This window comes from Triturus cristatus, chromosome 2_2 (genome assembly GCF_964204655.1).
Source record: "Triturus cristatus chromosome 2_2, aTriCri1.1, whole genome shotgun sequence".
Lineage (NCBI taxonomy): Eukaryota > Metazoa > Chordata > Amphibia > Caudata > Salamandridae > Triturus > Triturus cristatus.
This window is the reverse complement of record NC_140582.1, coordinates 960,493,960-960,520,460: the sequence shown is the minus strand read 5'-3', so window position 1 is coordinate 960,520,460 and position 26,501 is coordinate 960,493,960. Positions and strand designations below refer to the sequence as shown.

At 46.5% G+C, this 26,501-nt stretch overlaps 1 protein-coding gene across 4 annotated transcripts in view; it reads right to left on the bottom strand.

The window, feature by feature from the left end:
• FAM184B (family with sequence similarity 184 member B) overlaps positions 1 to 26,501 on the bottom strand; it is a 496,675-nt gene that overhangs the window by 221,486 nt on the left and 248,688 nt on the right. The window lies entirely within an intron of this gene.

Sequence of the window (26,501 nt, the reverse complement as noted above, 5' to 3'; positions counted from 1 at the left end):
ACATCATTAAAACGTCTTTCCTACAAAGATCGCTACCCACAAAAAAATTGACAAAGAGCAGAATATATCCAAAGAAGTTAAGGTTTGCAAAAACAAATATGCGGGCGGCATTGTTCGAAGTTAAAAGGCTTTTAGTATAGCGTTTCCTCGGTTCTATATACAGTTTACAAAACAGCAGTACGTGCATAGGGCTCTGTTGTGGCACTTGGTCACAGGGACAGTTATCCAATGCAGCCAGGTAGTCGGTGTAACACACTACACTCGTGTATACCTCAGGCTTGCTTCTCCTGCTCAGGCTGTGAGTCCCTGCGATGTACAGTGTGTGCGGTGTCCGAGCTCATCTGTAGAGGATACAACTTTACCGTGAGGAGCCGAGCCATCATCAGAGCCTTCACCGGGCAGCATGTAAATCTGGCCACAAGGGGCCCAATTCTAGCACTACGATGAATTTGCAGTGTCTAAAATAGGGGTCAAATTAATGCCGCATAGTGCATTCTCCCGCACATATGGGGAGTTAAATTTGTATCAGTGCAATTGAACTATGCAACGGGTTCCCCCAAAATGAATTTTGAGGAAGTTTGTTCCCTGAAAGAAGACATTTGCATTTGTTCATTGTGGACTAACCTCTTTAGCGTTTATTTTTATTTTTTTGGGGGGAGGGGGGACAGTAAAAGGAAAATGCACTGTTGTGTGCTTTTATGGGGTAAAATAGGACACATGCCACGGTCCTCCAAACACCTGACCATGCTTTAGGGTGTGCCTCCTTGGGAGGACAGTTTTCATTTTAAGACTGACTTTTTTTAAAATCAATTTGATAATTTTGTTCTTCTTAAAAATCTATTCTACCAAAGGCATGTTAGACCTTTCCAGGTCCATACAACAACAGCTTTAGCTGTCTCTCCAATCTTATGTATTTAAAAACGAATCCTCATTAAAATATACAAATATAGTGGCTTCGTGCCAACTATCTTCACTCATTGGTCTCTTCCATTGTTATTCAGCTGCTACGCGCATTTTGCTTCCGCCCACCACTGCATACAGCATGAGGCAATGGCTCAGCCCACTGCAGCAACTGGCTCTCTAACAGTGTGAGTGCCAGCATGCATCCATTTCACATGTGCACATCAGCATAAAAAGCAGTTGAATTAAGGGTAGGGCCGGACAGGCCGTAGCGGGAACCGGGCGTTTCCCCGGTGGGCCGCCCGGGGAGGGGCCGGTTTTGGGTCCCCAGGGGCCGTTTTTGTTACAGGGACGTTTTTTTGCAGCATAGCTGCAATATCGGCCCTGTAACAAAATCGGCCGAATGTGGCCCTGGCAAACAGGGGGGGGGGGGCGGCCAAGCACTTTGCCAGGGCCGGTTTTGGTTCCCAGTCCGGCCCTGATTAAGGGCCAGATGTACAACTGCTTTTAGCGGTCACAGACGGCAAATTGGGCAGTTTGCGGCTGCTAAAAAAAAGGGTTGTAGCATGTACAAACCTATTTTGTGAGTCTGTAACCTATTACTGACTCGCAAAATAGGGTTTGCGACTCGCTATTAGGAAGGGCCTTGCCAACGGCACCCCTTCCTAATAGCAAGTTGCACTAGTATGTACAATTGTTTTGCAACCGCAAATGCAGTTGCAAAACAGTCACAGTTAACACCTACTACAAAAAGTTCTTTCATTTAAAAAGCAAACACACACTTAGTGGTCTCCTGTCCCCAGCAGGCCAACATCCCAATGATTGTAGCCCATTACCAATGGGTCGCAAATTGCGACCCTCCTCAAGAATGTGATGGGAATGCGGTCGCAAAACATTCGCAGTTACCACTAACTTCAAGTTGGTGGCAACCCATTCGCAAATGGGAAAGGGTCACCACGGTACCCCTTCCCCTTTGTGAATGTGGGTGCCAACAGTTTTTAAGAGCAGACAGTGGTCCCACGGACCACTGCCTGCTCTTAAAAAATGGAAAGGTAGCTTTTCATTTTTATATTTGAAATGCATCCTGTTTTCCTTAAAGGAAAACAGGCTGCATTATAAAAAATATATATATATATAGCTTTATTTAAAAAGCAATCACAGACATGGTGGTCTGATGACCCCAGCAGGCCACCTTCCCTATGAGTGCACGCCATTCCCAATGGGTTGCAAAGCGAAACCTACCTCATGATGATGAGGCAGGCCCATTTGCGGCCCACTGCAAATCGCTAACAGTGTCAAACACACTGTTGTACATCGCAGTTTGCGATTTCCTAATAGCGAATCCCTAGAATTTGTATCAGGAAATAGTAAACATGCAATTTCATACACCTGGCCCTTGATCTCCTGTGGCCTATATGAGATAACTTAATCCAGCTTGAGAAAAAAAATGCAGGAAAGATAAAAGACGACGCCAAGGGTTCTCTTGGTACACTCCTAGAACTCCTGGAACGTTCTTTCGTCCCAGATACAGCAACCTCCCCTTGTAATACCTGCATTCATTCCTTATACCCATTCTCTTAGCTCCTTCCTGTAATGTCGCCATGAGCAGTGCAATAGTAGTGCACTGATGATGACATGGAGACTTCACGTTCACATGCTCCTCGTGCGCATGACAGAAGCGGGGAGGCAGGAAAGACTAACTCAGCATGGCGCTGAGGAGCAGAGAAGATGCTCTGGCAGCTTCGCTAATGAAGGATCCCAAATCCATTCCATGCAGCCTTCATCTGTTTGAGTGTAGGTAGTTAAATATAGATAAGAGTGATGAGCCTGAAATTGTGCCTGAATTTGTACGTAAGTGTGTCCTAGTCAATGCACTGATCAAAACCTCCACCTTTGAGCAGTGTGTGGTATTTCATATATGCTCTTCTTCTGGTGAAGCGCAAGCTCCCTCATCCCTGTGTATCGCACTGATCTCAACATCACTTACCTAAATGTTCTACATTTGTCAGTTGCTGATGTATTTTGTTGGCTGAGATTGATTAAACCACTTGCTCGAACTTCTGGTGTTCCTGGAGTTTATGTTGCATCAAGACTGGTAAATTTCACCTGATATAGATGACTCCACTTCTATTTCCTATTTGTTCGAGCTTTTCATTGCGCTAGCATTCAAAGTTATTTTATCATCTTGGAAAGACAATTCTAAAATATCTTCATTGATGTGGTGGAATTTTATTTGCGATGAACATAGGATTGCCAATGTCTCTTCTTCTAGTCTTTCTCAAAAAATTAAATCTGATCTTCTCTGGTTACCTTTTACATCTTATCTTTCTACACATGCTCCTATGCCCTAAATTGCTTTTTTTTTTTTCCTCTTATTATCATATCTGGTTTTATGTCATTCTCCATTTTCTTATTTATTTACTTATTTATTTACTTATTTATTTTTGTCTTTTTCTCCTCTCTCTTCTCCCTAATTCTTCTTTCCCTTTCCTAGTTCTTTTTCTTTTCTTTTTCCTTTTACTGTTTTCTCATATATTATATTTCTATATTAATTGGTTATTTACAAATTGTAACTATGGTTTTTATTCTGTGTAGGATTGTATTCTTCCTTTTTGTTTGTTCCTCTTGAAAACTCAATAAAAATTCTTAAACAAAAAAAAAAGACTGGTAAATTTCAATCTGGGGACTATCCTGGAATCATGTTGTTTAAGCTGAAGACGGCTGTCAGGTTTACAGCTCGGCACGCCATCCGAATAACATCTTACAGCTTTTGGGGCCAGATGTATGAAGAAACCATTTTGCTATTTCCAAATTGCGAATCCTTGCAATTGGCAATTAGGAAATCGCAAAACAGCATGTATAAAAGTGTTTTGAACACTTTCTGCGATTCACAGTGGGTCGCAAAATACCTACTTCATGAATATTAATGAGGTAGTTCGCAATTTGCGAGCTATTAGGAACCGCTAAAATCACAGGGATGGTGGCCCGCAGGTCAGCAGACAACCATGTCTGTGATTGCTTTTAAATAAAGCAATCTTTCTTTTTTGTAAAGCATCCCATTTTGCTTGAAGGAAAACGGATGCTTTTCAAAAAGAAAAATGAAAAGTTTTATTTTTTAAGAGCAGGCAGTGGTCCGGCGGACCACTGCCTGCTCTTTAAAATGCTTTTACAAACATTCACAAAAGAGCAGGGGTTCCTTGGGGACCCCTTCCCATTAGCGAATAGGTTACCACCTACTTAAAGTAGACGGTAAAATGCAAATGTTTTGCGACCGCATTTCGGTCGCAAAACATTCATACATACCGATGTGGTATTAGGAAGGGAAGCCCTAAACACACCCCTTGCTAATACCGAATCGCAGTTTGGGTTTGATACATGTGAAAAGCCTTTTATTGCGTTCGCAAATTGGCCAAATCTGCAAATCGGCCCATTTGCGACCTCAAAAAGGCTTCATACATGTGGCTAGGGCCGGTTCTAGAACTTCTGGAGTCCCAGGCGAAAGGGAAGATGTGAGGCCCCTCTAACTTGCATGCAAAATCACAAGCAGTGACATCACAGAAAGTGACATCGCAGGACTATTGATCTTATTTGGCATCACTGAATAGACCTAAAGTGGATATCAGTAACATAGACAAAAAGATAAACATACACATGAAATAAATCCAATATTTTAAAACTGTATTAAATGAAAAACCTCTCACACTATGGTTCGGAGATTTCAAAAGGCTCCTTTATCTTTCTGTGCATTATTGTGCCACTTTAGGACGACATTAATACTTAGTAATTTTTTTTTATAGTAAATCCTCTCACCAGTGTCCCATACGCACATGCTAAGAGTCATGGGACAATCTTTTTTGTGTGTGGGCTCTTTACTCACCAGAATTAGGTTAAGTGTAAAAACACAACACATATAATACAAAATCACAAGACACCATTGCAAACAAATAAATATTGTACACAAATAAAAAAAGACTTAGAACAACCGAGACCAGTGCTAAATCATACATTGACTTGAAGGTATGCTGAAGATTCAAGGGGTTTTCAAATCAAAGTTTTTGATTTGGTGTTAGAACTATAGGAAGTGGGAGTGGCCGGATTTAGCGCTGGTGGAGCCCTGTGCGACAATGTTTGTTGGGGCCCCCCCAATGACTCCTTCTGCCACGGATTCCCTCACTACCACCCTTTAACAGTGCCCCTCAAGTCTCCAAAACCACATTCTCGCTCAGATGCATTTAATTTGATTTACAGCGCCACTGATGCCAGTGTAGGGTATCAGAGAACTTTATATCACACATATTACACAGAGACAATCAATCATACATGTGTAAATCACTGTATAAAAAATGTTACATAAGACAAAGGACTACAAGGTGTAGGAGTCACATGACAATCATACTAGTAGGCAGTAGAGTTTAATAGTGATTGGTCTGGAGACACACAAACTCTGAATTTAGAACGTAATACCATGGTTGGGTGTTCTCTTTAATAACCAGCATTGATTTATATCCAAATGAGCCCTTTTTGCAACATTAGGATAATCAAAGACTGGGGAAAAAAACATAACGCTCTAATTTATACCTTGCCATTTGCATGCAGCTCTTAAATGACAGTTAATAGTTAATCGTTCTATGTTAGGATTTTGACTTATAAACCACAAGTAACAAAAGGATTTCACGGACAAAAGCAGTAACTCACAGACCTATTTACATTATGCGCACTTTGTGGTCTGCATGGTACATGTTCTTTGCAGCAGGCACATTAACCATCCGTGCTAACTTTCTACGAGTCAAAACTTCCACTTGAAAAAACTCCATCCCTCTCTAGGAAGAACATTAATCACCACAGTTATCATGACATTTTTATTGTTGCCGAAAATTGTTCGAGGCCAGGAAGAAGGCAGCAAGTGCTTATAAAAACATGTTTTTTTTTTGTTTTGTTTTTTTAATTTCTTTATTGCGGATTTAAGGTTCACAGCACATAATAAAACAGTACTATTTTACAAAAAATTCCGAATTAGAAGCCTCACATTCTCTGTCCAGCAACAGTTAGTCCAATTAGGGTTGCCTTTGAAGTGTGCACCGAACCAGCAATAAGCATGAACATTGTCTTATAAAAACATGTTATACTTGCAGCCATGATGCCCCCACTCAAAGTCAGCGCTAAGTGTGATCTCACCGGTTGATCGCCCTAGAGCCTCCCTGCTCAAGGGTCCTGTGACCTCAGTGACAGAGTCACTGTTGCTCTAGGGTTTTCTGCTTCCTAGGCCTGCCCAAAAGACTTGAGGTGAGCTTCAGTAGGGGTTGTTGTGGACACGCCTTCAACGTTAACCCACACCTGCCACTGCTAGGGTCCACCTGCTGGTGCTAAGACAGCAGGGCTTCTAAGGTCTTGCAGGGCCTTCTAGGGTGTAGCATGGGAATCTGCTCCCTCAGGAGAGTGGTCCGGTGGACTGGTCATGAAGGCTGAACCTGGTTCCCCAGTTCTAAATTCGGCAGCTCTGACCATAGTGCCACATCCTCTCCCTCACTGAACACCATACTGCCCACTGAGAGAAACCCCACTGCCTTCAACTACAACCCGATTGTGCCTTGCTATAAACACCTGGATGCCACTCAATTCAAATTACGTACTAGACAAGAGCAATATGCTGCCTAAAAAAATAAAAGTGACAACATGCTGGAAAAAGCAAACACTCTTACGGAATGCAAGATTAAGTAAAGCATGTGAAATTCAAGAAGGGACAAATTGGTTACCTTAACTACTTTGCACTTATTATTCAGAAATCAATTAGTGCTTTTGCATGAAAAGTTAAGGACATGACTGCAGGGCCAGAAGGGACCCGTTTCAAGTCCGTTGCTTATATCTTGACAAAACGTAAGCAGTATGGTTTAAAAAGACCACATTTGTGAGTACAGAGCCGCAGTATGCATTTTGTTTTCCAATCCATCCATCATGCAAGTATTGTAGTACATCCAGGAATGGTGCACCTGGGGAAAAAACAATGCTGTTCAGAGAAAGACAAGAAAACAAAAGTAGCGCTTCGCTGGCAAACTCTGTAAGTTGCGCTAATGTGTTTTGGGCGTGAATAAAATCTGCGTGAAGACTCTATCTTCCTTTAGTTATTTTTCACATGTTTAACCTTTTATTTCACTCCATCCCGAGGTTTCACTTTGAAAGTGAAAAATGTCCGAAAAAGACGACCTTCCAGGAAAAGTGTTTTTCTCTTTTGGTTCCGTTTCACAGGGGAATAAATTAAGGAAAGAGGGAGTAATGGCTACAAGGCCCAGGGAAGGGGACCCCAAACCTGGACCTTGCAGCTTGCTCTAGTGCTTAGAGACCAAGGGAAAAGGGGCCCCCTCCCCAGGGCCTCGAAGCAGTAACAAGGCAATTTGTAAAACACTGCCCTACCAAGGCAGTTCTACAGACATTTTAAATGTACATTCCAATCAAAACAAGCATTTGGAATGCCATCGTTCTCGCCTTTGGGACCTTATATGTATTTAGATATACAGTACATTAGCCTGGGTGCTGAAACATCTACTGTTCTTTAACATGGAGGGAAAGTGAGCACCAAACTGCGTGACACGCCAGGTATGGGAATACATGGAGAGAAATATTGCCTTTCAGTGGGAAATGTTATAGTCCAAATCTCTGTTTTAATATAAAATCAGGGCCTTCGGTGGTCATATCACTGAAAATACAAGATTTAAAAAAAATATTATTGTCTACGGGTGCTCGTGGAAGACAATTTCGATGGACTGATTAAATCTAGAGAATGCTGAAGTGATTCTGGTATTTTACTGACCTCTAACGGTTATTTTCTATCAAGACAGTTAAATAGAGGCAGTTGAACAGCAAAAAAAAAGTTACTAAGCAGAAGCAGACAAGTCCTAGGGCTGATCTCCAGAGCCCACAAAGTACATACACATATAAGTATATACTAAAGGTCTCAAATGCTCGACCTAAAAACGGGTGTTGCAAAAGTTAACTAAAGCCAGTTGATCTGGCTGCTCCCTCCTCCCCTCACTCACGTCTCCTTACCTGTGTCTGGCTGGTCCTGGAAACAAAGGGGCCTTCTGTCACCTAGCAACATAATGCCGAAAGTGAATGGTCGGTACTTAACAGAAGCGCTGCCCCACCCCTGACACTGTGAGCCAACATAATAACTGGCCCGGCTGCTGTGCTTTCCCTATTCTATTTGTCCCTTCCTCCAACCCTGCACCCCCAGGAATGCCACCACTCCCTGACCAGCAAGGTCAAGACACCTGCATTTGTATTACGATTGTGTGGGGCAGGGGGCCCTGGAGGAGCAGGTGGGCTAACTGCGAAAGCGTGGCCTTTCACAGTGAAGCGGGCCCCCTGTTTTTTAGCTGAGCACAAGGCCCTGGGCAGCTACCCACACCTCTCGCCCCTGCATGTGGCCCCTTATTTCTTTACGTAATTACATTGCTGGAAATATAAACGAGGTGAGCTTGTTTTGTTGACTGTTCAATTTTGTATTGTACCAATTCATTCACTTTGCTTTTGGAAGGAGGGAGAGCTGGGAAACGCTTGTCAGTAATCTTTCCCATACATAATGGCCGTGGAGCGTTCCGAGCTTTGATTGCTGAAACGCACGGTTTGCTTCGAAAGCGGCATGTACTCATTGAACATGGATACGCTTGTGCGCATGTACTGCCATCTAGTGATGTTTTGTTGAACACTCTGTGTGTGTTCCAAAAAAGACCCTTCCATGTTGATCGGTTTCAGCTTTACTCAACGATTGGTACTTTGCAGAATCAAGTTCAACATAATGGATGGACACCACTTTTGATATTGAATTGTTTCTCAGTGATGCACACACCTGGAAGGATCATTAGTAAATTCCGCTCTGCTCGCGGAATTTTGGCAATTCCGCATTCCGCGGAGAAAGCGGAATTGCCGAAAATTCAATGATCCGCGGCATAGCGGCATTTTTTCCTTGTTTGCGCTTACAAAATGCGTGTTCGCGTGTGCGGTAGCGACCTACCGGGATCCCGGCTTTCGCCGACGAGTTTTCCTATCCGTTCACATGCGGCATCCTGTGATCCCGCAAAAGTGTGCAATCGCGGACACATCATTTAGATGCGCCATTGGACATCTGCGTTCGCGAACAGGAAACACGAATCGTGAGCGGGTGGGAAATTAGCAGACACATATACATTTGGTAATGTATGTGAAGAAAGGATAAGAGATCAGTTGGTGCTACATTGCAAGTCGGACAACACTAGAGAGGAGTTATAGCTTAAGTATGAGCTATCTCTGGACAATGTTACAAGTACTGCAAAGCATGTGGAACACATGTTGAGCTGTGTGCAAGAACTAAGCACAGAAAAAATGTAGAAAAACAAAGTGATGTGTGTTATAGAGATTGTTGGACCCGGCCTCGTTGCGTGGCCCATCCAGACCCGTAGCGACACCAGACTAACCTCTACACCCCACACGACCCTGACTAACGTAGCCTACGCGACCCGGAACCCGGGGCTACCCCCATCCTCCCCTCCATCTTCCCGACACCGGGCACCCTTCCCCTTCCATCAGCCTCGCGGCCTCCAGTGAGCCGGCCCAGCACCCCAGATGGTCGCCCTCGACTCAAGCGCAACCCCGGCCTAGTCGCGCCATGCTGGCTGGGGAGAGAGAGAGCTCCTGGTGAGCAGGAGAGGGAGGAGTAGTTTCATTCACACCTGGCCTCCTCCTAGAGATAGTTTTGATCGCCCCTCCGGCCACCCTGAGGGCTGGCTCCACGCCTGCTGCGTGTCTGGGATCCCTCCTGACCCCACTTTGAAAGGATCAAAGGGCCGCGTGGCAGGAAACCTCAACAAACGACCCCCAGGCGCTAAGACCCCTGCCCGTGAGGGCTCCGGACATCAAAGAGGAGTCACCCTATAACAAGGGGCGCTCTGGGACCCTCGGCAGTTGAATCCTGGAACGAAACAAGCCCTGCTGACGTGGTCGCGGCTGAAGAACATCATCCCAACATCCGACGGAACTCTTGGAACCTCGGTGAGCCCTGCAGACAGCGTCGCGGCTCCACCTGGCAGAGACGGACTTCTGCCTAGAAACATCCGAGCCCTGCTGACGTGGTCGCGGCTCACCTTGCACCCTGGAGAACTCTGAGCCCTGCTGAGCGACTCGCGGCTCCTGGAAGATTGTCCGACCTCCGACACCCTGACTCGAGCCCTGCAGATTTGGTCGCACTCAAGAGACATTCTGGTCCGGCTGGGCCCCAAAGATCGTCTCGTATCCCCCGGCTCGAGGATTGAGAGCCGTGCGCCGGATACGCTCCCGCATTGACCCAGATCCTAAGACTGTCCCGCTACCCCTACCCCAACCGAGACTTTGTGAGCCCTTGCTCTACTTGTACATACGCCTCTGCGGATCATAAAGATCCTGATATTCCTAGATAAAGCATACGTACTTCAGAATCTACGGTGTGGTGTCTCTGTGTTGCATGGTGCTAAATCAGCGTGTACGATCCTAGGTACGAGACCCAGCCCTGAGGGGGTCTCCTGCCAGTGCTCGGCTACTTCTCCCGGAAAAGGTGGGGCGCTGGGTGGTCAGGTACATATTCTGTCCTTCCCTGAGGCTGGCCCTTCTAATATTGGTGGCAAGCGACGGGATCCGAACCCACAATCTAGAGATCGTACAGCGAACGGCTGACGCACTACCGAACAAAGACGGCAGAAGAAACCACCATGAGCACCGCTGAAACCGACGCGAGTGCTACGTTTTGTGTACAGCGGTTAGAAGAATACACACACAAGGAGCTGAAACAATTTTGCAAACAAAGGAAGATCGCTACCACTGGTCTGAACACCAAGGAAGACATGCAACAAGCCCTGAAAGCCTGGGTGGAGTCCGGAGCCTCCCTTCCCCGACTGGACGAAGTCGGTGAGGAGACAGAGCGGCCGGACGAGCTCAGGAACTTCCCGAGAACAAGTCATAACGCCCAGGCACAAAGCAACGCAGCGGATGGGGGCTGGTCCCCGGAAGACGTCACAGACAGGGAAAGGGACCGAAGTCATGAACTAGAAATGGCCAAACTGAAAATAGAAGGCGAGATAAGGCTAGCCGAAAAAAGGCTAGCGGTGGAACAACTCCGAGTACAAGGAGAGCTAGAAGAAAAGAAGTTGCAACGGGAGTACGAGGAAAAAAAACTTCAGCTGGAGCACGAGCGCAGCTTGAAAGAAATAGAGTTCCGAGCAAGGAGCGAAGGAGCTCGACCCCCGGGGGGCCAAGAACCCGCACCCCTGGGGGAACCGAAAGTCCACATCCCTAAGGATGTGGTCAAAGAGTACTATCGAAATGATGACATCCAGCAGTGGTTCAAAGCCTACGAGGTAGCCATGACCTCCCACCGCGTCCCACAGAAGGACCAGCGGGGCCGGGTTGTGGGGGCGATTCCTGAGCGAAGGACGGGACACCCTCCTCGACCTACCGGCCTCTATGCAAACATCCTACAGCCACATGAAGGAGGCCCTCCTCACGAAATACGGCCTCACCCCCGAAATGTATCGGCAGCGGTTCCGGGACTGCCGAAAGATCCCAGGCACCACCTGGGTGGAATATGTAAACTTTTACAGCCGAGCGCTGGAAGGGTGGATCAAGGGCAGCAAGGTAACCACCTTCGAAGAATTGACCGACCTCATTGCCTGGGAACACTTGTTCACAAACTGTTTTGTAGAACTACGCCAGCACCTGCTTGACAGCAAGCTCGCAGACCCGAGGAAGCTGGCCGTCGAAGCAGATCGCTGGGTAAACACCCGGGTCCCCCGGAACCCCGTAGGAGACTACCACCGCAGCCATCAAGGACCTCCCCGTCAGAGAGGGGGGGGGGAATCAAGGGAAACAGAGGGAGTTCCCATCCGGGCCCACGCGTAGCCCCCCGAGGAACCCATCCCCGGGGTTCCCAGCTCCTCCGCCAGGCAGTACCGCCACCCCAGGCAGACAAGGACCCCGGGTGAATATCACATGTTTCCGCTGTCAACGGCTAGGGCATTACGCCAGCGACCTTCAGTGCCTCAAAGCCCAGAAACCCCCCACGACAGCTCCCCCAGCCCGACACATGGCCAGCGTAATCCTAGGGGAGGAGTTTGATGACCCTGAGGGATGGGAACCTGCAGCCATGGCCCTAGTCTCTCTAGGAGATCGAGATATGATTCCCGGGGCACCCCTACCCGCAAACACCAAGAAGTACCGCCAGCTCGTAAAGGTTAACGGCCACCCGGTGGAGGCCCTTCGCGACACCGGGGCGAGCATCTTTGGTGTCATCAGCCACTTAGTCCAGGCGGACCAGATCATCCCAAATGTCTTTTGCCCTGTGATGGCTTCCGACAACACTGAGAGTTTGTGTAAGGTGGTCTTGGTACCATTCGAATGGGGGAGTAACCGGAACATTGCGGGTGGCTGTCCGAACCGCACAACCTGTAGACTGCCTCCTGGGAAACGACCTGGAAAGTTCCCCCTGGAGACAGGTCGAGCGCAAGACCCACCTCGGGATGATGGGTCTACCAGAATGGGTGTGCGCAACCACCCGATCCATGGCGGCCCGACTACCCCCCCCGCGGGGGAGTCGAGGACGAAACCCCCAGCACCACCTCCGTTGACCAAACCGGAGACGACCCTGTTGAACCTCACGCCCTATCCCCAGGAGGAGAGCCCCTCGCCGATGACGGGCTCATTCAGCCCGACTACACGCAGATCACGGAGTTAGGTGATCTGCCCGAGTTGGCCCAGTGACGCCACGAAGGGGGCCCCTCCCGAGAGGAGTTCTGCCGAGAACAAGCGACCTGTCCTTCCCTGGTCGGACCCCGGCAGCAGGCCGCAGCCCAAGCCGCGGGCGACCAAACGGGAACCCACTTATTGTATTGGGAGAATGACCTCCTGTACAGCGAACAGCGGTCTGCCGAGCAAGGGTCAGCCCGGGTGCTGGTGGTACCCCTACGCTTTCGAGACTTCCTCCTGGGCTTGGCCCATGATGTACCCCTGGCCGGCCACTTGGGCCTGGACAAGACCTACCACCGCCTAGTAACGCACTTTTATTGGCCAAAAATGCGAGCCCACGTAGAGGCCCACTGCAAGTCCTGCCCCACGTGCCAGGCCAGTGGTAAAAGTGGAGGGAAGCGCAAGGCTCCCCTCCAACCCTTCCCAGTCGTCAGTATCCCCTTCGAGCGGGTCAGAATTGACATCGTGGGGCCCCTGGATCCCAAGACCGCCCAGGGTCACCGCTTTATCCTCGTCCTAGTGGACCATGCCACACGATACCCGGAGGCCATCCCCCTCCGTACCGTCATGGCCCCCGTGGTGGGCCGGGCCTTAATGGAGATCTTCTCCCGGGTAGGGTTCCCCCGAGGCACCAATTTTATCTCAAAATATATGAGATCCCTGTGGCAACAATGTGGAGTATCTTATAAATTCACTACCCCTTACCATCCCCAAGGCAATGGCCTAGTGGAGCGGTTTAACCGGACTCTGAAGGGAATAATCATGGGTCTCGAGGAGCCCCTGCGGCGTAAGTGGGACGTCCTTCTCCCCTGCCTCCTGTTCGCCTACAGGGAAGTCCCCCAGAAGTCCTTGGGGTTCAGCCCGTTTGAATTACTGTATGGGCACCCAGTCAGAGGTCCCCTGAGCCTGGTCAAAGAGAGATGGGAGACTGCACCCCGGAACCCCCCGCAGGATGTGTTCCGGTACCTGTTGACTCTCAGGAACCAGACTCTGAAGTTCCGAGAGCTGGCCGAGGCCAACCTCGAGGCGAGCCAGGAAGAAATGAAGCGCTGGTATGACCAGAATGCCACGCTGGTCGAGTTTCAGCCCGGCCAGCAGGTCTGTGTGATGGCCCCAGTGAAGCCGTGCGCCCTCCAAGACAAATGGACCGGGCCCTTCAAAGTGGTCAAACAAAAAAGCCAGGTGACATACGTGGTGGACGTCCAGTCCCCTCGGAACCCCCTTCGGGTCCTCCACGTGACCCGCCTCAAGCCTCACTTTGTGCGGATGGAGTTGAGCTTGCTCCTGGCCACAGACGACGGGGCGGAAGAGGAAACGGAGCCTCTTCCTGACCTCTTGCGGGCAAAAGAAAAGGACGGCTCCGTGGAGGGGGTGATCCTCTCCCCCTCCCTCAAACCCCAACAACACGAGGACTGCCGCCGGCTCTTGGGCCAGTTCTTCCGACCTGTTCTCCCTTGTCCCCAAGGTCACCGACTGGTGCGTCCACGACGTGGACACCGGAGACATCCCACCGGTACGGCACCGAGCCTACCGCGTCCCCGACCGAGTCTGGGCCTGCATCCAGGCGGAGGTATCGAAGATGTTATCTCTAGGGGTGATCGAGCCCACAGACAGTCCTTGGGCCAGCCCAGTGGTACTAGTCCCGAAAGCAGCTGCCCCTGGTGTTGCCCCCGAACTACGGTTCTGCGTGGACTACCGGGGGCTCAATGCGGTCACCCGAGCCGACGCTCACCCTCTCCCCCGCGCAGATGAGCTCATTGACCGCCTTGGGTCTGCTCATTTTCTCAGCACCTTCGATTTGACCTGCGGATACTGGCAAATTGCACTCACGGAAGGCGCCAAGAAGCGGTCCGCCTTCTCCACCCCGGATGGGCACTATCGCTTCAGAGTGATGCCATTCGAGATGAAAAATGCCCCGGCCACCTTTCAGAGACTGGTGAATAGAGTCCTGGCCGGGCTGGAAGAGTTTAGCGCCACCTATCTGGACGATATTGCGGTATTCAGTTCCGAATGGGGTGAGCACCTCCAGCACCTCCGGAGGGTCTTGAGGGCCCTGCGCCAAGCCGGCCTCACAGTGAAAGCCAGCAAATGCCAGATTGGGCAAGGATCGGTGGTCTACCTGGGGCACCAGGTCGGCAGCGGGCAGGTCGCCCCCCTCCAGCCTCCAAGGCGTAGGGTGGTCAGGTACATATTCTGTCCTTCCCTGAGGCTGGCCCTTCTAACAGAGATGAAAACGTTCAGCAAATCTAAAGTAATATTTAAAGTAAAAAGTGCTTTGGGAGTGTTTCAATGGGTCATTTAGCAAAATCCAAAGTCTGTTCTGCATTGAAGGTTTCCTGTAATAAGTGTGGAAAAAGGGGACATTTCATGAAATGCTGCGGAAGTGGAGGTGCTTCTAAATAGTGTGTGAAAGTTGCCTGTGAAGATGTTATTTTGTAGATTGGTCATTTTGGTAAATGCAATCCTATTGAGACTGTTAAAATTGAAAACAGAGATTGAGCTCATGTTTGATTCTTGCTCAAGACTAACCATTATTTCTCAACAGGTGTTCAAACTGTTTTTTGCAGAGATAGTAGTTTTAAAGAAATGGACAAAAATCAGGATGGTATGGAGGACATCTGATTAAAATGGTTAGTTACTTTCATGATTTGATTGAATTCAGTAACTGAGGAAAGATTTATGCAACCGTCAAAGGTGGTAATATTCTTGGTTGGCCACACCAGTAAGATTTTGTTATTTTCTTGCATACTAATGCTAATCCTCAGATTTGCATTAGGGAAATGATTGTCTAGAAGGAAGGTGTAAGCAAACGTATCTGTGGAAAATTTTCAAAACAATTTCCAAAAGATTTTGATCCCAATTTAGGTTGTTTGTTGGGATAGTCTCACAGCATTAAATTACAAAAGGGGCTACACCTTCTGAGGCTAGAGTGAGAAAATTACCTTTAAATGTTCAAGATGATGTAAAGAAAGAGCTGAGTCCTCTGGAAAGTGAAGATATAATTGCTCATATAGAGGCAACAGCTTGGTTGCCACCTGTTGCAGTAGCTAACAAGCAGAATGGTGACATAAGACGATTTGAGGAGCTTGAATAAAGAGGTCGTTTTTGATAAGTTTCCTCTTCCAAATCTGGTTGAGATCGTTTCCATTGTCTTTAAAGCCAAATATTTCACTATGTTGGACTTAGCTTCAGCGTACCACCAGATTTAGCTACATGAAAGCTCACAAGAACTTACATCTTTTATAACACCTGTGGGTTCTTTCATATTTCTTAGGATGCCATTTGGTCTTGTATCCGCGGGTTTCGTTTTCCAGAGGGCCGACCATACTATTATGGTTAATGTGGAAAGTAGCAAGTGTTTTCATGACAATGTCCTAATTTGGGGTGCAATCTGGGAAAAACACAATGAAAGAGTATTTTCTGTTCTAAAAAACATTGAAAAAAGCAGGCATTACTGTAAAAGAGAGCAAATATAAGTTAGGTAAAGAGGAGATAACTTAATTAGGGAACACCATTTCCGAGAACTGCCTTCCTCCAAAGAAAGATTTGATAGAAGCAATCTGTAAACTTGAATCTGCATGTAATAAGGAAGAAGTATTATCATTTTGGGGAATGGTGGAAATTTATATCTGCTTTATTCCCAATTTGGCTCACAAAACAATGGCAATGATAGACTTGGGTAAGAAAGGGAAAGAGTTTTTATAGGATGATAAGTGTGAAAAAGAATTTCAGGGATCAAAGAAGGAATTAAGAATGGCTCCTGAGCTGAAGACTTTGGTGCCTGAGAAAAAAAAACATTGTTTGTGCAGATGCGAGTAAAAAAGGGATTGGTGTTATATTATTGCAATAGGACCAAGTAGAATGGATCATTTGTTTTGCTTCCATAATACAGAGGAGTGCCAAGCTCAATTATTCAGTAATAGATAAGGAATTTTGGCTGTATGTTGGGCAGCTAATAAATTCAGAGATTTTCTTTGGGTAAAAACGTTTGCCATCAGATCACATCATAAACCGTCCAAGGAGATTTTTTCACTAAAATAGAGCTTGATGCAATCTATCTCGGCACATTATCAGGAAGTGGGTGGTTGAACTACATGTTCGTACCTTCTTTATGGAATACATTCCTGAAAAGTCTAATTATGTGGCTGATTATTTATCAAGGCTAATACAATATGATGCAGATTCAACTGAAAGGGGCGTGAATAAAGATGTGTGAATTGATAAAAAATGTTTGTATAATCAGGAATGGTGCTATTCAAGAAACAGAGTGGAAAAGCGAGACGGAGCAAGAATCCATTTTTTAAAAGTGTAAAAATGATTTGAAATTAGGCTGGCCTGAGAAAAAGCTATTGGAGCAGGAATTGTGTGTTATCAGAAAAGGCAAATTTGTTGTTTTAGAGGAGACTGGCTGGTAGTGCCTACAAAATTGAAAAGGGAAATTTTGGAATTAGCGCACAAAGGACAATTTTGGATCATAAAAACTAAAAAGCGCATTTGTGCATATTTTTAGTGGTCTGATTTTGATTGGCAGGTGGAGAGGTTTATCTGAAAGTGTGAGGAATGCAGTGCCAGTCATAAATCCTGGAAAACTTGCACACCTCCTATGGTATGCAGAGAGCTACCTTCGGGTCCTTGGGAAGAAATTTCTTTAGACATTGTGGGTCCATTGAAGAGCGAAAGTTATACTCTTTATTCGATTGTGGCCATAGATATGTTTCTTGGTGGCCATAAATTACGTGTTTCATTGATATTATCTCGATCTCTTGAGGAATTCTTTCAGCATGAGAGTTTCCCTAGTTCCTTATTTACTGATAATGAGGTGTTTAAAGGAGTTTCAAGATTTCATACACTGATGTGGAATTTGTCACAAGAAATGCTCTTTGTACCACCCAGAAATTAATTGTATGTGTTAGAAATGGGGGTCTCTAGTTAGCAGAGGTAGGTACCTTTGTCCAAATAGGGACCCTTTCTTCTAGTCAGGGTAAGGGGGATAGACTTCTTAAATAATCTCTGCTCACCCCCTTGGTAGCTTGGCACGAGCAGACAGGCTTATCTCAGTGTGTAAAGCATGTGTGAACACATACAGTAATACAGTGAAAACACTACGAATGGACACCACACCAGTTTAGAAAAATAAGTAATCTTTATCAAAACCAAAAGACAAAAATCCACAATACAGTAATAAAATTATGACTTTCAGATGGTAGAAATAGTTCAGTTCAAAGCAAATTGCAGATGCAACACTTTTCACACAAAGTACCTGGGATGCGTCATGCAAACAAACAAAACGGGCCGCAGGGAAGGTGATGGTCGGTTCCTTACACTCAGGGAAGGTGATGTGTCGGTTCCTTGCTCCGGGGGAGGTCATGCGTTGGTTCCTTACTGCAGCGCAGCGGAGGTGATGCGTCAGTTCCTTACCGGAAAGGAGGTGATGCGTCGGTTTTTTATTGCGTGGGGAGGTGATGCATCAGTTTCTCACTGTGTACCCCAACAATATGACAAACTTGGTGCCTCAATGCGATGCAACGATCCAGGACGATGCGTGGATTCTTCCAGCTCCCAGCAGAAAACCATCTCTAGAGGTCCAAAACAACAGCAGGCACCTCTTTGCAGGTCAGAACTTCCAGCGAGGAAGTTCAGGGGAGCTGGTGGTGAAGTCTTGGTGCCCCTGAGACTTCTGAACAGGAGGCAAGCTCAGTTTCAAGCCCTTGGAGATCTTCCTCAAGCAGGGGACACAACAAATAGCAAAGTCCTTTTCTCCTTTCCTTGGCAGCAAGTAGCCACTGCAGGCCAACCCCAGACAGCAAACAGCACAGGTTCAGTATTCCTCCTCAGCTTCTCCAGCTCTTCTCCTTGGAAAGGTTCCTCTTGATTTCCCAGAGGTGATCTAAAAGTCTGGGGTCGGGTCCCTCTTTTTATAACCCAACATCCTTTGTTCTCTGAAGGCAGAGAGTGTATGTACCCAGCCAAAACCAGTTCTGTGGGGCACTTTGCAAGCGCACAACAACCTCCATTGTCAGTGTGAGCCCTGACTCCAGACACACCACAGGGGGGCGGAGCCATCATTGTGGAAGCCAGGCACAGCCCTATTCAGGTGCAGGTGCTACTCCTTCCACCACTCCAAATGCAGACTAGGCCTATTCAGCCCAGCCCAAACTCATCAGGCTCTCTGGAGCCACTGCTACTCCCAGCCCCTGACACTCCAAAGCCAGACATGCAATACACAAAACTAGCAGAGTCACCCTAGATGGCTAAGCAAGAAAATATCTTCTTTCTCAAAGTGGTATTTTCAAACACAGAATACAAAAATCACCCTCACTAAAAGATACATTTTAACATTCTGGGTTCAGGCATATCAAACTTTATCTTTCTACCTTATTCCCAGGGGCAGTTATGTTTATAAGATGTTATAAACAAACTCCCCATTTTGTCCTATAAGAGCAGGTAGCCTTGCAATAGTAAAAAACGAAATTGGCAGTATTTCACTATCAGGACATGCCACACACATCAGGGCATGTCCTACATTTCACATACAATGCACCCTGCCCACAGGTGCACCTTGGACCTACCTTAGGGGTGACTATTATGTAGAAAAGGGAAGGTTTAGGGACTGGCAAGTGTGTGCACTTGCCAAGTCGACATGGCAGTCCCAGACTACACACACGTTCTGCAATGGCAGGCCAGAGTTTACATTTACAGGCTGCTTATGTGGGTGGCAGAACCAGTGCTGTAGTTCACTAGCAGCATTTGATTTCAAATCAAATCAAAAAGTTCTTTATTCGACCTTCCGAAGAGAGATCATAAAAGATGCAGAGGCAAATACAATGTTAAAAAAACATCTCATTAAAATATACCAACAATATAAAATTCATCATCACTGATCATAACGTTAAAATAGTTTTAACAACCAATAAATAAGAAAAAGATCAAACATAACATTAGTACAGAAAAACACTTGTATCCCATCGTCAGCCCAACCTCGGCATTAATGGCTCAACAGAATCAATCTAAGTTCGCTCTATGGCGCATGATGTATTGTAACAAATTAGAGACGATGTAAACCAAGGCCGCTCCATCCAATTGCTGTAAGAAGAGAAAGGCTGGGCGACATGTTCGAAAGCCCAGTCGTTTTAACAATGGGATGAGTAGTTTTTTCCGGTGATCCGTATAAAATTTACAGAAAAAAACAGTGTGCATTGTGGACTGAGTAGAAGTCTCGTCGCAAGGGCAGGGGGAAAGTATTTTCACCCAATTATTTCTTAGCGGGAATGCAACTAGCCGGTGAAAAAAGTTCAGCCTAAACCTAACCAGAAGAAATAATTCATAGGGAGTAAGGTTACAGATTAGGTACGGCTGCATCCCGAATACCGTCTGCACGGTTAAACTATGTCTAACAGATTGTTTCATGGCTTCGGAGGTAAGTCTTAACTCTTCGAGGTGATTTAAACAAAGCTTCTTAAAAACCTTCCTCGGTACCTCCCGAATTAAAAAGGGATCATGGTAGTATTTTACTAACCCTAGGTCAATCAAAAATCTTTTGAGATAGGATAACCAGCTAGATTTAAGTGCATTATCTAGGACTTTACAGTCTTGAATAATTGATTGTGAAAAGACTATTTTGTCCGATGACCAGATTCGATGCCACAATAAAAGTGGCTGAATTCTTGCGAGATCTGCCACATAGGGGAGACCCAATTCCAGGTGACAGGAAAAATTTGCGGAGCTCCTTGGCAATGCAAGAAGATGCTTCAGAAAGATATTTTCTATCCCCTGGATAGAATCCAAAGCAACATAGCCCCACACACCTGCTCCTTTCAAGGCCACTGTGGTACATTTAGCCTTATATATTTTGACCATTTCCGGGGGTACTTTTTTACCTAGTTTCCTGGAGAAATTTACAAGGGCCGTGGTGGTTCTCATAAATTGGAGTTTCCTCACTTCAACTGCCGCCTTACAGTTTAATTTCTGGTCTATCATCACGCCTAGGTAAGGATATTTATCAGTAGTTGCCAATTTTTCCTTGTTCAGATAAATATCCCTGGTTTTATTATTTTTTATTTTACCAACCCGTGCCTTCATGACAAAAGTTTTACTAATGTTGACCTTAAGGTCCAGGTTAGCCATGAAGGATGAGTACCTGTTTAGCGCCCTTTGTAATTCATTTGGGGTGCGGGCCAGTATCACGGCTTCGTCCGCGTAGAGAAGGGCCGGAATAAGGCGATTGCCTACGATGGGGAGGTCGCGGGCCCCCCTCAGCATATCTCTCTCCAATCCGTTGGTATAAAGGGTGAAGAGAAAGGGGGCCAGAGCACAACCTTGCCTGACGCCCCTCTCCACTCCGAACGGCGCAGTGAGTTCTCCACTGGTCCCAAACCTCACCCTGGCAGTCGCATCTGAGTATAGTTCTCTCAAATAGGTGACGACTCTCTGCTCCACCCCCATCTCTAGCAAAACAGACCAGAGTTTCGTGTGACTGACACAATCAAATGCGGCAGAGAGGTCAACGAAGACCATGTAGAGGACACCGGCCTTAATATTTACATATTTATCTATCAAAAGTGATAGATTTAAGGCTTGATCAATAGTCCCGAGGCCCTCGCGAAACCCATATTGAAGGTCGGATAAGATGTGACTATCCTCGGCCCACTCCTGCAAACGACCTAGAATTATCCGACCCATCATTTTCCCCAAGGAATCTAAAAGGGAAATTGGACGATAGCAGGAGGCTAGATTTCGGTCCCCTTTCTTGAAAATGGGAACTAAAATGGACTTTTTCCAGGATTCCGGGAATCCCACAGTGCACAGTGCATTAAAAACCCTCATCAAATAAGGAATCAAAAGATCAGTGTGAGTTTTAAAAAAGTCTATTGGGACCCCGTCGGGGCCCGGGGCCTTCCCTGTCTTACTTGCACTTAAGGCCCGGGTTACCTGGTCTAATGAAATGTCCAGGTCAATAGGGAACGGAGAGGGCCATAGATCACAAAAATCACCAGTGGTTTTATCGGTGGATACTGGGTTTTTCATAAAGATTTTGGAGAAATAATCTACCCAGTCGTTTTCATCAATAGCAACCTCAATTTTGGGGGAGTCACCACTGTCCGTTAGAAATGGAGATTTTACCACTTTCCAGAAAGCGGCACTGTTTTTCGATAAGCAGCTCTCATGTAATTGGTCTCAAAATTGTTGTTTTAACTCCAATTTTCTTTCTTTTAAAGCAGAGTTATAAGCCCTCCTCAGTTTGGAGATCTCAGCAGGGACCCTAGTTGTCAAACGTAGTGCGGATTTTAAGTTTGAATAGGCTACGGTACAACTGTGATTAAACCAGCCCGATCTATTCCTTAATTTGTTGTTATTTTTCGCCCTCAAAGCTTCATTTATGGCTTTGGTCAAAATTCCAAAGTTGACAACAACATCAATATCTGCTGTGGCCAAATCTAGACATTTTTCAATGGGCGAAAGTACATTGGTGACCACTGTTTTAGTGATTTCAACAGGATCAACAAGGGCCCACTTAAGGGAATAGCCATTACACCTGTCCATAGCTAAGTTATTTTGATCCAATAGGCTGTGGATATTAAGATTGTGTCGGTGAGAGAGCTGAATGGTGACACTCAGGGGATAATGGTCACTCAAGACAATGTGATGTAAATAAAAACAGCTATCACCAATTAAAGCTTCGTTAGACAACAAAATAAAGTCAATAGTAGAATGAAAACCTCTCCCATGAAAGGTGGGAGCCATTGACATGCTTGGATTTACTAGATTGTTTGCAATTCCTAAGTCTAAATTGGACATAGCTTCATTTAGGGAGCTGCCCAGTCTTGTATGACTACAATGGGGAATAGGGTTGTCACTCTCATCATTAATACCACATAAAAATTGGTTAGCCACTTGGCAAGGGGGCTTTAAAGTCACCACCCCATAAGGTAATTACCCCCTTGGATAGTTTCCTTGTAATAGATGAAATTAAGGAACTAATAGTATTTACTAGGTTCGCAGCTTCTGTCTCTGAGAGGTTATTATAGAAATTTACCAAAAGAAAAATTTCCTTTGTATTTATTCCAAAACTAAGGATCTGATAGTTGGGATCAAGTTTTATTACCCTCAGATTGTTAATATTGATCAGATTTGAGATGTAAATATTTAATCCGCCCTTAGCCCTTCCAAACTTAGATGGTTGGGTGGGTGAAAAGTAAGTTTTAAACCCATCTACGTGGATCTCCGTTGTCAGCCACGTCTCCTGTAAGCACAGAATGTTGAAGGTGGAAATGAAATTACTCCATACATCATTCGCAAGTTTGGAACGTTGTCCAGCTACGTTCCAAAATAGGACGTCAATTTTAGGCTTAGTAATCTCCCGATTATGGCCAAACGTGGTATTCGAGGATGGGGAGGGGAATACCCCTGGTACGTCCACCCAAGATTGTACAAGGGTTTGATCCCGTTGTTGTATGTAATTGTTTTGAGCTGTGGAAAAATCAGGGCGGGGAAGCCGGGGGTCGCAGTTATCAGATGACTTATCACCAGACCCCAGGAGATCCCGATTTTTTCTCCCAGTAGAAAGTCAATCCACGTCCTTCAAACCGCGGAGAATTGAAAAACGATTGGAGATGGGAATATTGAAATTTGGGCCCCCGGTTTGGAACCGGGGATAAATTGTAGGGTGTATGGGTTTTCTCAATAATGGCTGTGGGTAAAAATAAGTCAGATCATAAGTTCTGATAACACTCTGCCCTGCCCCTTGGTAACAATTTACTATGTGCGTTGTTGCCCTGTGATCTCTAAAATTTACAATGATCAAATCCCCTTGTATTTCTTTCGGTCTAGGGCCGACCCAGCCCAGTCTACGGACATTTAGAATTTGCCCATGAATATTTAGGGGTAAGGTTCTATTCTGGGCCAGCCAATGAACGACCTTATTTTTTAAGTCAGAGTATCCCTCTTTTTTCCCTTTTTCTAGTATTGGGACTCCTGCTAAAGCGATAACATAAGGTACCGCCTCCGGAGGCAAATCTATGTGCTCCCTATTTGCCCCGTCGGGGTAACCCAACACACTTGGTGCAGTTCCATTTTGTCTGGGCGAGACAGTCCCAAGAGATTGCTCCCTGGGATTTATCTGCCCGTAATCTGTATCAGACACAACCGTCTGATGTGTTGTCAAGAGTTTTGGGCTCAAGAAGGATGGTACTGTTTGGACGGCTACTGACCTGCTCTGTCTATCAGCAGTCAATAAAGGTGGATTTAATGATGACGGGCAGTTTGAATGTGTCACTCTATCTGAAATATGAAGTTTTATTTGATTAGTGTTACTTTGGATCGAATTTTCCAGTGACCCAAGTTGGTTGGACACTCTCTTCAATCTTTCTAAGAATGGAAGAAGGAGTGATCTAACAAGAGACTCCAAACGTTCCGTTAGATCATCAATTAAAGAATTAAAAAAGTGAGGGTCCGAGTAAGTCTCGCCCCCAGGCACCTTTGCAGTGTCTGAGGAAGCAGACCTCTTGGAAATTTTAAGTAAATTAGTTTTATTGTGACCTTTTTTCCCTCCCCTTTTCCTTTTCTTAGGTGGTGGGCCGACAGAGAGGTTTTCTTTACTTTTGTTCATCTGGGCTGTTACAGTGTCAACACTGAGAGTATGACTCTCTGAGATAATAGAAGCTGGGGAAGACAGAGAGGATTGTTTGGGCACATTCCCTATGGTATTATTAGAAATATGAGCCAAAAGAATGTTATCTTGCACAGATATAGAAGTATTAACATCGCTCAATGAATTATTCCCCAGGCAAGGCAGGGGTGGAGCAGGCTCTGGGGAGGTGACCAACTGGAACGAGCCTAGTGAACAGCGCTTATTCGATAGATGGTCGGCCGATAAGCGTCGCTCCGCCAGGGCAATTTCTTTTTCGAATACCGAAGTGGCCCTTATAAGAAAGTTGTCCAGAGTACCGCATACAGAAACTCCTAAAAGCGATGGTCTGCCTTGGGAATTACGGGAAGACATGGTGAGCAAAAAAGGATACTTTCGCTACTCAGTGGACCTTAACAGTCAATGCGATGAACACACCAGGGAGGACACAGACAAGGAATTATACGCCCTTACAGGTAATGGTCGCCTCAGCGATACAGTTCGGCCAAAGAATAAGAGTCTTACGGTAGTAGTCCGGTGAACCAGAGCCACGATGTGGGGCCCTGCCCTGCCCTGCCACCTTCTGCCCCTGACGGCCACAGACGGCCCGCCCTTTGCCCGGGCTTAGCCCGACGCAGCCCGCGCGCTGTCCCGCGACGCGGGAGGAAGCCAGTGATTTATAGCGCCTCCAGGCGCTTAGGCGGCGTGTCCAGGTTCCGCCCTCAAACCGCTAGGTAGCCTGGGAAATGAAGTCCCTCCACACTGCGGCCGCGATGGTTTGGCGGTGCGGCGGCGGGAGGGAAGGCAGAGGGCTACTACACCCAGGTCAGCAGCGAAGAAAGATCAGGTAAGTTCAGTTTCCACGGTGTGATGCGTGATTCAATGTGGTCCCCCGCTCCACCGGAGGAAGCCAGTGATTTATAGCGCCTCCAGGCGCGTAGGCGGTGTGTCCAGGTTCCGCCCTCAAACCGCTAGGTAGCCTGGGAAATGAAGTCCCTCCACACTGCGGCCGTGATGGTTTGGCGGTGCGGCGGCGGGAGGGAAGGCAGAGGGCTACTACACCCAGGTCAGCAGCGAAGAAAGATCAGGTAAGTTCAGTTTCCATGGTGTGATGCGTGATTCAATGTGCATTTGATTTACAGGCACTGGACACACACAATGCACTGTACTAGGGTCTGACTAGTAAATCAAATATGCCAATCATGGAATCACTAGTCCTTAACAACAATTTACAAATGGAGCACTTGCACTTTGGCACTGAACAGCAGTGGCAAAGTGCCCAAAGCATCTAGACCAGCAAAACGAAGTACAACACACAGCAAAAACACAGGAGGCATAAGGCAAAAATACAGGGGAAATCCACGCCTACGGTGCCAGGTCTAACAGTATGGTAGAGCAGTTTGATTGTACTTTAAAGGGCAATTGAAGTGACTGGAAGAAATCCTTACAAGTTATAGGTTGTCTCCTCACACTATAACTAACAAGTCATAGTTCAGAGGTAGAAGGCCACACAATGGTTTAATCTGTGGATGGATGTGCTGGAGGAAGGGGTGTGTTAATGTGTCATGTGAGAATGCTCGAGGGTTGGAGAGAGGGAAAATATCCAAAAGGAAAACTTATTTTGATTAAATCAAAACGGTAAAGCATGCACATGTATAAGTTGGTGATCTTGTTTAAAAAGCATGCACCTGGTGGGTGGAAGTTTGTGGATCTGTGCCGGTTCCAGAACTTTCCATCACAGAAATGTGAGGAAAATGTGTTTTTTGTTTTACAAAGTTTGAGGTTTGCAAGGGATTTTGGGTAACAGAACCTATTGAGACCCACACAAGTTACCCCATCCTGGATTCCCCTGGGTGTCTAGTTTTCAAAAATGTATAGGTTTGCTAGGTTTCCTTGGGTGCCAGCTGTGCTAGGACCCAAAATCCACAGGTAGGCTCATTCTGCCACCATGGGGAGGGGGAAAACGGGGGCTATTGCCCCGATATGCCCCCAAGGGGGACAGAAAGACTGTAGCTATTTTTTGGGGGGGTGGGGACATTGGGATGCCCCTTCTGAGCAGCCCCCTCCACTACGTATTAAAATAGCAGCATAATCGCTGGCACCTAGTGTGCTCTCTGCCCCCCCCCCCCCACCCCCCCCGGGGAAGATCAGGGGCTCCTGCCCCATCTACCTCCTGATGGGGGGTGGGAGACTGTGGCATTTTTTTTGGGGGGGGGGCATTGGCATGCCAATTCTG